Source organism: Vidua chalybeata, chromosome 6, assembly GCF_026979565.1.
Source record: "Vidua chalybeata isolate OUT-0048 chromosome 6, bVidCha1 merged haplotype, whole genome shotgun sequence".
Classification (NCBI taxonomy): domain Eukaryota; kingdom Metazoa; phylum Chordata; class Aves; order Passeriformes; family Viduidae; genus Vidua; species Vidua chalybeata.
Window position 1 is genome coordinate 48,493,853 of NC_071535.1, and position 13,582 is coordinate 48,507,434.

General features: G+C 41.8%; 1 long non-coding RNA gene across 2 annotated transcripts; it reads left to right on the forward strand.

Moving 5' to 3' along the window:
- The first annotated feature begins 7,222 nt into the window (after window positions 1-7,222).
- Window positions 7,223-13,088, forward strand: LOC128789530 (uncharacterized). Of its 2 annotated transcripts, none has more exons than XR_008431432.1 (6): window positions 7,223-7,335; window positions 9,193-9,228; window positions 10,055-10,099; window positions 10,548-10,865; window positions 11,049-11,130; window positions 12,249-13,088. It is a non-coding gene; the product is annotated as an uncharacterized LOC128789530 (long non-coding RNA). The 2 variants fall into 2 exon arrangements; XR_008431433.1 differs by having other exon boundaries at window positions 10,548-10,655.
- Window positions 13,089-13,582: the final 494 nt, after the last annotated feature.

Here is a 13,582-nt window from a genome sequence, read left to right on the forward strand (position 1 = left end):
CTCCGCCGACGCCGTGGCTCAAAGGCGCCTATGCAATATGCAGCCCTGACACGCAGCTGGGCACGCTCCCAGCTTCGCCTGTGCATCCAGAGCGAAAAATCAATCCCATGGCAAGCACGGACCCCTAAGCTCCTCCAGGCGAGGAGGACAGTCCAATCATCGCATCCCTGGCCTCAGCCTGCCTGCCCTTCGCGGGAGGCATGACTTTACAGGCAGCAGAGTATTTGGTAAAGCATCACGGCAAGAGAATGACCCAGCCACGCGCATTTAACTGATGCTTCCTCTCTCCTCCTCTCTGCAGGTCCCACGGTTCAGCGCTGGACCAAGAACAGGAAGCCAAACAGGACTTCACACCTCCTTCATTTCCATGGGAAGAGGGGTAGCAAAGTTAAAAGGCACCCAAACTTTCTGAAACTAAAAATCACATGAGGGGATAATGTGACCAACATGAGTCTGACTTGCATCACTAAAGTCTGAATCACCCCTGTACAGCTGAAGCTTTGGTGCAAAATACAGCATGAAGCTCAGACTCGTGTTTCTGAAACCAGAAGCATTAAATCATGTGCCTGAAATGCTTTACTACCCCACCCTTCACAGAAAAATCCAGATCCTTTTTCTCTTTAGTGTGTGCAGGGGATGAACCAAAACAAAGATCACTAGCTCTGATGTTCCTCATACTACACAGGAAGCCAGCTTCCAGCACTAAAAATCAGCAACTCATTACTTGAAAAGGTCTCCCAGATATTAATGAAAAATCCTGAATTCGTCTCAAGATGCAAGCTCAGCTTGGACCAGGGCACAATTTCTCTCACTTACTGCCTCCAGCCCACTCCAGGCCATGCATGGACTGCAAGGCTTCACCCTGCATCACTGATATCCATGTACCTAATGTCAGCAGAGGTAGCTGAATTTTTCCTAGTGAGCTCAATGGGACATAGAGAGAATGTACTACGCCTAACTAGGAGTAGAGGATGGTGCTGGAAGGAGAAGTCGCCATCCATTTTTGCTCTTTCCTGGAAAGAAGCGCTATAAACACAGCATAAGCGATGAACAGCTCACACAGCCTAAGCTGTCCCATTAAATAAGCTCTACCCGTTAAATAAGCCCCTGAATCACTTGCATAGGGCAGGTGATTCTAAGTTCACCTGTATTTGTTGTGATTTCTTCCATCATCTGCAAGGTGTGGACAGTTGTTGTGATTCCAGCTGCCTTCAAGTTGGTCAGGATTTTCCCTTAATCCTCACCAAAATTTTACCCCGAGGGCAAGCCTGTACTGTGCAATGGGGCAGGGCACTGCATGGAGATGCCAAGGCCTCTCATCACCCTGGCTCAGGGCACTGCCAGGTTAAGCCATCCTCTTAGAGCATGAAGCAGCTCACCCTGCCTCATGCTGCCTTCTCACTCTCCCTGCTGCCTCCTGTCCTTTCTGTGTCCTCTGCTCCCTTCACCCTTCTGCCTTTAGAGCTGGAACACTCAAATGCAGCCAGGTAGTTTGCCAGCACCTTGTGTGGTGCAAATTGCTTTTTAACTAAAGCACAGACTGGACATTGGTCCAGCTGTCTGTATCCAGACTGGTTTTGTCCCACCATGGCTTCTCAGCTACTTTGGTACAGAGATCTACAGTTTTTAGCACCCTACATGAATCACAGTGGGACTTAGAGTCCACTTCCCAGGGATTTCCATTTTGAACATTTTAAAAAACCCTTCTAAAAGTGTTTTGGCTAAAGATTTCTACTAAATTATTTTCTTATCAGGCAATCATTCCATGATTACTAGGGTTTCATCTGTTCACTGCCACATTGCTACACAACATTCATTTGATAAAAACCTGAGCATCTAAAATTATTTCTGTCAAAACAGTTAGAGACCCTGATAAAAAATAATACATTAGGTTTTCCTATGTGCTCTAGGACAGTGCATGAGGCATTAGTGATACACAGAACAGAATATTTGTCTGTTAAATTGTCAAAATCTTGTCTGTAAACTGGAGAAAATGAGAGAAATTTTATCTCAGACTGATGCTTTGCATCATGCAGCCATGGCATTTCTTATGGTCCAGGGAGACCTGAACTTGAATTTGCTGTCTCTTCAGACCTTGCACCAGATGGATCCTCTGACTCTGGGTTACAGCAATCCATCACTTCCCTGTCTGTCAAAGCTGGGACCTAGATCTGTTCTCCCCCTTACAAGTCCCCCACAGGAATGTGGGGAGTAAGCAAAGCAAACACTAATATTTTTGAAGACCATTTTCCACAGCCCTCTAGTGTCTATTCTGGTAACAGCCATTCAGAAAACACATCTGCTGGTTATGTGCTGTCTGCAGTCCATGCAAATACACCTGAGGTGTGCATAAAACCCTGAGTGGGTAGATGTGGAGTACAGAGCTCGTAACCCAGCCGTGCATTTGGGGTGAGCTTTGCCATGTCCTAATGCCACCTGAGCTCCCTAGCTTAAAGCTAATTCATCAGTGTCCCCCCGATATCACATATCCCTTTGACAGAAGCTCTTTGATGGAGGTACCTTGCAGTTAGGGCTGAGGACCCTTCTGGTTTCAGCTCTCCTTTGCAAGAAATCAGCATTCCTTTCAGGGGGTCTGCAGCTGTGGTATTTCCTTTGGGCATTTGCCAGTGTTTGCAACACTAAACTTTCCTACCACAGAAACAAAATTCTGTCCTAAAAGGGCTTGTACACTGGTGTGAACTCTATCATAAACAGGGTAACAAAAGCAGCAAAGCACAATAAGCTTTAATTCTAGTGCTGGGAGAGTCTAGTCAGGCTGTTTCAGCTGTTGTTACTCCAGTCCTTACAATCTAGTAATGCAATTTGAAGACCTTAATAGTCAGAACTGAAAAGCAGTATCTCACGTCTTTTTATGGCAACCCTTGGAGATGTGCAACAACACAGTATCAGTATTGTCCAGAAATTGTGGTGAATGCAGACATGCAGGTGAGCAGCAGCAACAGATAGGGCATTGAGTTCTCTCAGGTCAGCAGCCTGCCTAGGAAGCTTTTGCAGTACTTTCCCCTGCATCTTCCTTTTCAAGTCCTCCACCTTTCACAACTGCTATATGAGCTCCTCTTCCCCCAGCAGAGATCAGACCCCACCTATGTGAACTGTAAATGCATACTCATTTTGCAGAGTCCAGCAGACTTGCATTTTATGCTTTCCTACATCTTACAACTTAGTTACAATAGTTCTAGAAACTCCTGTTCATGACTAGATAGTTAAATGCCATAAAAGCCATAAGATATATTTATTGGCCTCTATTAAAATGAAAATGGAGAGGGTCATATTTCTATCATTATAATTACTACAATGGCTCTAGAGCCATAACCACATTAATCAGACATCATATGAATGGTTGTTAGCATTGTAAGATACTTGCCCTTAAGCTCATGGCACATAGTGAGACAAGAAGCAGGAAGCTTAAAACAAATGAGTGAAAAAATGTTATTAAACATGGGTCTTTATCATATAAGCTTCAACACAGCTGTATATAATTAATGATAAGAAAAAGATCACTTTTACCCACAAGTGTTTTCCAGTGCAATGTTCCTTATCAAAAATATGCAATGCCATAGCTGGAAAGAGAAGGAGTTTCTTGTTAACAAATAGTAGTCTGTCTGTTTAGAGCTCTGAAAAAAACATGTTTGTTCATTTTACATTTTGAAAAACAGAGCTGCTGCTAAACCAGGATCCTAATTGCTAGTTTGCTGGAACAGGTCTCTGGAGAAATTAGTTAGAAAAACCACAACCATCTCCCCAGGAGCCACTGGAGTCCTCTTGTGGCAAAAGGTAGAAGAAAGTTTCCAGTGACTGATTACTGTTGAGAGCTGGGACCCAGTAAGAGGTACAAGGATATCTACTTTGTAAAGAGCTTCATGTCACATTGCAGAGCATAAAAGCAGCAGTGTGAAGACTTCGCAGCTGGCAGTGGGCAAGCATCAAAAGGAGCAGGATGCCACAGTGTTTTGATACTGCAAACAGTGCTTCTCTTTGATGTGGTAGCTCCTTTCTGTTAGTGTGTTCCCTGCTGAGATGATGTTTCTGACTGGGGGGGTTTTGTTTGTTTGGTTTTTTCTGCCTCTGTTAGCAGAGGTAATTTTTCCTGAGTGGTTTGCTAGCAGAACTTTTCTCCTGGCTAATATTTCACTGTACAGTATCAGAGGTCAGCTCCCATCCTTCTTGTCAGTCTGGCTGAGCTGGCAGATAACACAATTCTAAGACCTTGTTTAGATCTTGCTGCTCGGTATTCCATCTCCTTTTCTGCTGTGTTGTTTCCTATCTGCAGTAGACCCTATGAACTGCCTTGGGCTAATCTTAGGAGACGTTTCTATGAATTATGGATGTTGGCCATGTTGGCCCTGCCTGGAACAGCACTGTAGAAGATGGAGTAAGTAAATAACCTGAAAGTCTTTCTTTACTCACACACCGTGGTCAGAAAGCTTTCACATGTCCACACTTGGCCTTGGGTTACAGCAAAGAGGTTATCTGGCTAGCAATTTCACCCCATGGGCCCAGCCTCCAAAGGGCTCATAAGCCTCTCACAGCTTTGGTGATCCTGCAAACAAGATTTTGAGCTTTCAGGAAAAAGTCTCCAGCAAGAGCTTGTAGCACAGGCTTCATAGGCAGCTTTAAAGACCTGCCACTAACAAGATAAAAGATCCCAGATGCTTCTACCTGGTTTATTTTCTCTATCCATCAGATGATTGGATAGTGCCCTGCTTTCTATAACCTTAACTTCTAGGGTGTTTTTCAGGAATCTAAATACAATGCCATTGCAACTACTTCACCCCAATCCTCATTCTAGAGAAATTGTTTGTGATCTTACGTATCTTATATTAAACAAGACTTCTAGGGCAGACCTTACTTTCCCTACCCTGCACCTTCACCAATGTAAACTTCTGTTTCAAGGGGACTTGTTCAGGAATCCCAAACTAAGGTCTGTGTTGGGAAGTTAAAACTGTTCCATATACATGGGTCTTGCTACAGCTGGAGTTAAATGATGTTTACTTGTGACTACCCAAGTTCCTAATTTCTTACTGTTCAGCTGAAGCCGGTTCACATCAAGCACCCTGGCCCTATTTTATTTTCCTCCATATGTCTAAGCCAGCAAATTAAGCTGAATGCTGCCATTATGGCTTTGGTGTGAAAAATAGATCAAAGAGTTTGGCTGCCACTGATTTGCTCCCAGAGGCCTGGCCAGTAACTAACTGCAAGTATCATCTCAGAGAACAGCCCAACATGTTGAGCTGATCTGGTGAGCAAAGTTCCTTCTGCAGCAGTCTGGAAAGCAGCCGAGATATCCAGGATCTGACAAATTGTCCAGTGAAATCTGGGCTAGATTTCAAAACCCTTGATAAGACATGACACAAAACCAATTTGGTATTCAAAAACATTCCAGTAGCCCTTGTTGTTGGTCAGGTTTCAAGCTAATTACAGAGCAAGCTAGCTGTTACAAAGTCTCAAAGGACAAAACAAAAGCATTCATGTATATGTAAACATATCCATAAGTAGAATCATAGCATAGTTTGGGTTGGGAGGGATCTTTAAAGGTCAGCCAGTCCAACCTCCCTGCAATGAACATCTTCAGCTACGTCAGGTTGATCAGAGTCCCATCCAATCTGACCATACAAATATGTGTGTAAATGAAGTTCTAGCATAGCTGCAATGTGAGTCCATCCCCTGGGCAATAGTCCTCTCTAAACTGCTGCAGCATGTGTCACTCTTCCATGGGGCTTCTTCACTATGAGGCTGCTCCAGTGTGGGGTCCTCTCTCTGTGAGCCTCCCACAGGATCACAGCCTCCTCTCAGACATCCACCTGCTCTAGTGTGCAGTGGGATCTCTGCATCGCTGTGGATCTCCATGGCCTGCAGGGACACAGCTGCCTCACCATGGGGCGCACCACAGACTGCAGGGGAATCTCAGCTCCAGCACTGGAACACCTCCTTCCCGTCCTTCTGCACTGACCTTGGTGCATGCAGGGCTGTTCCTCTCCCATGTTTTCATTCCACTCTTCTCTGAGTACAATTACAACTGTGCGATCACTTTTTTTTTTCTAAAAAAGTGATTTTTTTCAGAAATATTCTATCACAGAGGCGTTACCATCACTTCTAGTTGGCCAGCCTTGGCCAGCGACACTTCCATCTGTGGATTGCCAGGGACTGCCTCTGCTGGACAGGGAGGAAGCTGCCAGCAGCTTCTCCCAGAAGCCACCTCTGTATCTCGCATGTACCAAAAGCTTGGCCATGCAAACCCAATACAACACATTTGTTTCTGTAAAAGATTTTCCTATCAGACTCATAAACATAGACATACAGATCTTCCTATGGGCCAGTAGCAATCTCTCCCCACATACTTAGTTATGTATTGACTGATCAATACTCTGTCCATATATAGATCTGGATCTAGACAGACAGAAGTCACAGATTAATTCCTATTTGTTTACTACTTCATTCTCTCCGGAGAGGGGCATTTTGAATTACAGATCATTGAATCTAGCTCCTGATACTTGATGTATACTATTGATCTGGAGGTCAGGCCACAGAGTCACAAATCAGCTCTATTAGTAGCTTTGTAATAACATTGTATCATATTCCCGAACTTGCAGCTGCTTCCCAGGATGTGTTTGTTCTCATTCTTGACCCTTTTTATTTTGCCTGACTCTTGACTCTTGTAGCCAGCTCATCTCTAATAAATTATGGAACTTCTCACATCTTCTTTCCTGCTCTTCTCTCCAAAATTCATCTTCTGGGCTCCATTTGTGATCAAGCAAAAAAGTCTCCTTGGCTGTTACAATTCATTTTAAGGACTCTTTGTTATTGCTGATGCCTCCGGTGAACTCCCACAGAGGCTTGAAGGAGATCAGGAAGAAAAAGTACAATAATATTTTTTGCTGCTTCTGAAGGGCATCTGGCTTGTCTGCACAGAGGGATGCCAGTATTTTTGTCATCACTTTGGTTCAAACAGGGAGACCCGTCCAGTGTTACAGTCACAAGTTACAATTATAGAAATAAAACACAAAATACTGGAGCCTGGATGAAAAATGTTTCCTGAGCACAGATCTAACACTATCAGAGACCATGCTCTGACTTACAGCCCAAAAGGATGGCACATAAAGGTTTGTTCCAGAGCAAATTTTCTGTCCCTTTTATGTCACAAAGGACCTGGTTTCATCACAGAGTTACTTAGATCTGTGCTGTTGCAGTCCAAACACAAAGGCACTCTTACAGAGATGGATTGATTTAGCTGCTGCTGGAGTCCTGAAATAGTGGGATAATACCTTGGGAACTATGACGTCTACATGGGTGACCTGATGGTGGCCACAGAGAACTGTAAGTAGTTGCTCCATCATTTTGCAAATTAAATTATTTGTGTCCTAGCTGTTTTCAGCCCTGATGAACTTTATTGTTCCCCTGTCAATGACTATGTCTCCTGATCCCTTCACACAGTGACACCAGGCTTGCTGTGGTGTGTGACTTTCTCATGCTGTCGCTACGTTAGCAAGCAGTAGCACATCTGTAAGGCAAAGAAATTGGTAGTGAGGATGCACCATGCACACTTTTTGCATTTCAGAGAACTGGCTTTGGAGTAGCTTTAGTCTGGTTATATCAAGTCAGCATCCATCAACAACTGCAGCAAATTAAGCATGCTCCTAGAGTGCATCTTCCCATGCTGATTCACTGAAAGGGATTCCAGGTGCATGTACTCTGAGGCTGCTCTGGCAATGAATCAAAGAGCAGTAAATAAAAATGATCTGGATATTTGCCTCAAAACCACATTGCTGATCTGTCTGAAAGAGAGTGACATCTGAGAAACAAAGAGGCTGTTGACTGAAAAAAACAAAGGAGATACTGATAGCAAAAAAATACCCTGAATGCAAAGACACAAATTTTAGGATAACATGTCATCTTATCTACTGACTGGTAATAGCTCCTTAGGTTTGTACAAGCCTTGGAGCATGTTGCTCAGCCCTTCTGTGTTATGCTCCCTCAATTATACTTGGCTGTGAAGGTCAGGATATTTGTCCCTGTTCACACCCAGGGGAAAACAGCTGTGTGGAGCAGCTAACCCATGTGGGACAGTGCTGGAAGCAGATCCCACAGCTGAAACACCGTAGCCTCACATTCCACTAGGCCTTCACTGGGTACGAGACTTGCCATGAGGCCAAAGGCTGCTTTTTTCAATCACATATTGTCACATGGTGGTTTTTTGCCACTGGTTTGAAGATGAACTATGTTAAATGTTGCAGCCTTTCACTTTGAACTCTAATGGTAAAGATACAGGCATTAAAAGTAAGACCAACTTGTAAGAACAGATGTCCTTTAAAAGGCAATCAGTGAAAAGCATACCATAGGTTTAAACAATAAATGCTACCTGTGGTTACATTGACCAAGAAATTGCAAAAAAAAAAAACCCCACAAATGTATGAAATGTGTTAGTTGGAAGTGTTATTATTTATATTTGTACAATTAAAGGAGTAATGTTCGTCAAGTATATAGGAATGAAACTAGAGTTAAGACCATCAATGATCTCTTGCTACCCAGAACAGGAGACTCTCTGTTCTGAGATTAATTGACATGCAATTAATCCTTGTCCTGCTTCCCAATGGCTAGAAAGGAGAGAAAAGAATAATGGGTAGAATAAAATATTCTCTTTAGCTGATCTCAGAATGAAACAAATAATTACATTTGAATATGGTGAGCTAATTTGATAGTGCTTTTCAAAAGTACCTCAATTAACCCTTGGGAGAAGAGGTTTTTTAAGCAGAACAAAATCCAAATCAACCATCACGGCTGTCGAGTCATATTAAAACCTTCAAATGTATCCTATTTTCATCAGAGCTGTGCTAAGCATCTCAACCAGCTTGTGCTTCTGCAGAAAAACTCCATGTTCCTCACAGCTCTGTCAAGCTGTCCAGTGAAAGCAGATGAAACTCGCAGAGTTCTGGATGCAGTCAGAAAGCTCACAGGATGCCTGTATCGGCAGTGACAGTGATGCAAGGCTCTGCTGGTTAAAGCCAGAGGGAAGTCCAGCATATAGATTGGTTTTGAAAAATTCCACTTGCCACTGACAGGAAATTCTTTTTATCAGGCAGCAAAACCATAATGGAGTAGATCTGTAAAGGAGCAATATCATTTGGTGTCAGCTGGGGGTCTGGACATCATCATATATTCTTTTTCTTTCCCCAGGAAGATTGCTCTGGGTCACTGGATTATGTTGAATAGGTAGGTAATTTTTAGGGATATTTGAGCAAAATTGTTCCCTCTTCTCTGAAATACATGTCTTGGAAAGCTGCTTATACATGTACATACAGTTTCTCCCTGAACAGATGTTACTTTTCACAAAATTACAAGGCTGTCATCTGTGGTGAATACTAAGTAGTTTCAAGAATTCTGTTCTCTGAGCTGGTATAGAACATAGAACACAAAGGAAGGAAAGGAGAATATGGTGAGGAAAATAACATCTTCTCCAGATCAGGTCCTGGTTCTGCCTCAGATACTGAATTTCTCTTTGCAAACCTTTTATGCCTTCAGTTCCTCATGTGCAGAATGAAATATTTCTCACAGACTTTGGTTATATACATTTTATACTCTTGATGTCTTACCTACCATGTCTAGAACTGAAGTTACTCCTATTCTGATATAAATAACAATATTTTATTTCAGTTCAGTATTGCACTTCAGCACTTGTACTGAAAAAGTCACTGACTCCTTCTCTATTACTTTCCTGTGAGTTCGTTAGTTTTTCTCTTTAAAAGTCACAAGAAGTTTCTAAAAGCACCAGTTTTCAGAATGGAAGAAATTTTCAAATCTACAAAGACCTGCAAAGAAGAAAAGTTATTTTTATAGAAGAAACAAATCAGTCAGAGATGGTATTCTGTGTTTAGGCTTTTGCCTGTGCAGAAGTAAAACCAAGTAAGAAATGTTGTTATATCTTTTTTTATAAGGGCAGTAAGATTTACTTTAAATAATATAACCCAAAGAGCATAAGGCAAATAATTTCTGTTTCCCTCTCCTCTCTACCTTTTTTTTTTTTTTTTTTTTTTTTCAGCAGAAAGAATAGCTTGCTTGGTAGAGGGAAGCTGGGGATGGAAAGGTAGGAAAGGACTACCTGGGGAAGTGGCAGACTCTCAATTCTTACTCAAAGCACAGGTAAATGTCATCAGCTCCAGAAAACACAAAGGATTCAATGTCTGGCAGTTGCTTGGCATACTCTCACATCACTTGTGAAAGAAAATTCTTATCTGTTAGAATGGGAAAGGATCTTCCTAAACACAAAGTGAATATTAATATATACCTGTGAGCTTGTCTGTGCAGTTGTTTTTTTCCTGGTTATACTGGTCTAATGAGATGATTCATGTTAGACCAGGGTGGACACTGATTTTAGATGAAGACTGGATCTTGTCAGAATAGCTTAAAGCATATGCAGCAATATACAGTAAAAAAGACAGGCCTTGATTTTTAGACACAAAGTGTCCTCCTGGGAACTACTGCTGATTTAATTAAAGAGGTTCAAAATATCTCTCTTTCCCTTTCTATTGTAGGTATCCCATGTTGATCAGCCGAGTTTGAGGAGAGACTGAACTGATCTCTGCTGCATGACATTCCCTTCACTCGAAAAGATGCCAACTCAGCTGACAAGTATTGTGACTGTAATGAGTAAACATTAACTATTTCACATCTTAACAAAGCACACAAGGAAATCAAAGGACCAGAGGGCCTGCAGAAACACTTCCCAGAATACAGAGCGAGCTTGGCTGCTGCTGTGCATAAAATGAATGTATTTAAGCCTACCTACAGTTAAACTGCAAGGAAGTCAGAGGAAGGGCACCAAATGAAGTAATTTTTATGAAAAGATTAAGGTTGGGCTCAGCTTTGAAATGCTAGAGAAATAATACTCTCATTAACAGGTTTTTCTCTTGTCCCCAGAGAGATATCCTTCTTAGGATCTGGAAACAGAATGCTTCCAGAGCTATAGCATTGACCTGATGGATGGGCAAGGGCTTGTTGGGATGTTTTTAATGAGCTATAATGGCTTTCTTCAGGGACTTTGAGAGATCAAGATGCTGAGAACAGTTTGTCTCAAAGTATGACAAGGGAAAAGAATGCTAAGGGATACAGAGACAGGTAATCTGCTGAATTCATTGCACTGCACAGAAATTATGCCTTGACAAACTCACTCTCTGTTGATGAAAAAGAGGTTTTAAAATGACAGAAGTACGTAGTATTGACTGCTGTGGATGAACTATAATCTGTGGTTTTGGAGGAATTCTGGGAGAAGCCTTCTCTGAGAGGTTCAGAAGATAATTACTGCCTGCTTTTTGAGCGTACAGAGATGTAAGAAGCCAAGCTGGAAAAAACCTCTGCAAAAGGGGATACATATTAAACATGTGTCCTCAGCTAGGTCTGAATATAGCCATCTTCCATCTCCAGCTTTCCAGAGCCACTACTCAACATGATCTCAAATTCAGAGAGGGTACCTGGCACACATAAATCATCAAAAAATTGAGTAAATCCAGCCCATTGTGCTGTAAACATTTCCCATGCAACTGTCAGGGAAGTACACACACTCAGCAACAACCCAAACTGACTCTGGTCACAGTATCTCGTGCTTAATTGCTCCCATCAAGGTGGGGCTGATCATTGTTCTTAGAGTTAAAATGTAAGAGTCTAGCTCCCATGACACGTGCCAGACCAGTAGAAAATCAACACATTTCCTTACAGCATCTGTGAAAATCTAGAAATTAAGCATGGAAAAGGCCTATTGAGTCAGCTTAGTGTGTCTTGGTCCCAGATTGTTCTTAGTCCTTGTTATACATTCCTCAGCATCCCCAGAAAGCATGCCCACAGCTACCCATTTGCAGCACGAGGCTGCAACAGCTCAGGGCTCCAGGTATGAGCTGGGACACAGAAAACATGGAAAGAGAAGCTTTATTGATGACCACAACCAAATTAAGCTGAACAGATGCACTGTTTTGGGATTAGTTGTTTTAAACATTTCTTTTAAATTAGAGAGGACAAGGTTTGTGCCTTTAAAATAAACTGAAATGAGCAGAATTTCTATCAGATAATGACCAGCTTTTCATATAAGATGCACTGGCAAACCCAGTTATAGTGCAGTGAAGTTCTTCCTCTGGTCAGGTCCTGAAAGACATTTTCTCCAAGAGCATTCAGAAATCAAATGTGCATTTAACTTTTCTTTCCATTTCACACTCCATTTCTAGTGATTAATGCTTGTGTTCTAGATGGATGAAAGCTGAAACAGATGTTATCCACTCACAATGCCATCCTGATAACCCTGAGCTAAAGGCTGAAATCCTTAGCAGATTAGCAGCTGAAATAAAAAATGGATCAGTAAAGTGGGGAGTACAGCTGAACAAATTCTTATAGGTTTTATTTCTGCGGATAACAATGCACAGAGGCTATATAATCTCCGTGCTGATCTGCCAGAGGAAAGATTAAATGGCAAAATTCCAGCACTGAAACCTGCAAGTCTCCTCTGCTCTACTCCCTCGGTGTGATAGCAAATTTTTAGCAGAATGTCACTGTGTACACTCTATTATGTTGTTAAAACTGTGGGGTTTTCAGCTCATTTTCCTCTTATTGAAACAAAATAAGATTTTATTATACATTCCTCTGAGCTTATGGTATTTCTGTCATTGAAAGTATTTGCAGCCACTTTGTGGTTCATCTGGTACTGAGCAGGTTAGGAAAAATGCTTGAATTTTCACTGAAGTGAAACTCTGAGTGGCTTTTATCAAACAAGAAGAAACACTTTTTAGTGGCTTTGGAACATTTTTTTCATATTTCTTGATTCAATCCTTGGAAGTATGTTGGAGAAATTAACCTGGCATAGCTTTGTCAGGGAAAAATATATTCTCCCTCCTTTATTCTTTTACCTTAGAGAGCTACAATATGTCAAAGAGCTGTGCTGTATTAATCTATAGACAAGGCAAACCAATTCAGCTGAGAACATGCTATTGGAAACTAGGGGAAAGGAGGAGATCTGCAATATCAGTACTCTGAACAGCAGAGAACTGGCTAGAAATCTACCAGCTATAGAGCTCAACATGACCTAAGCCACCTTTTTTTTTCTTTTTTTTTTTTTTTTTTTTTTTTTTTTTTTTTTTTTTTTTTTTTTTTCTTTTTTTTTCTTTTTTTAAGACCCTCCAATTACTTTTTTAAGCCCAGGAATGGGAACATGGATGCAATAATCCAGTCCATTACCCTGGGCTGGATAATGGACTTACTTCAGACAGTAGCAGATGTTTCTTAATCTTACCCCCCACATCAGATCAGATCACAGCCTAGTCTTCAGTAGTTAAGAGACTGGCTAAAAGCAGAGCATTCAATATCCTTCTGAGAGGGTTTTCTACTCTGGCCGCATCAATGATGAATTTCTTTCCAATACCCGTCTTGGAGGCGAGTAGCCTTCATTAATCTGCTTTATCTATGAGATCAAGTCTTAAAATGCTTAACACTGGAGAAAAGACGTAGAATAACTCAAACTACCTTTTCCAAATGGAGAGGAGACCCAGCTTGCTGTGTGTAACTTGTTCTTTGTGGAATTCACAGTACA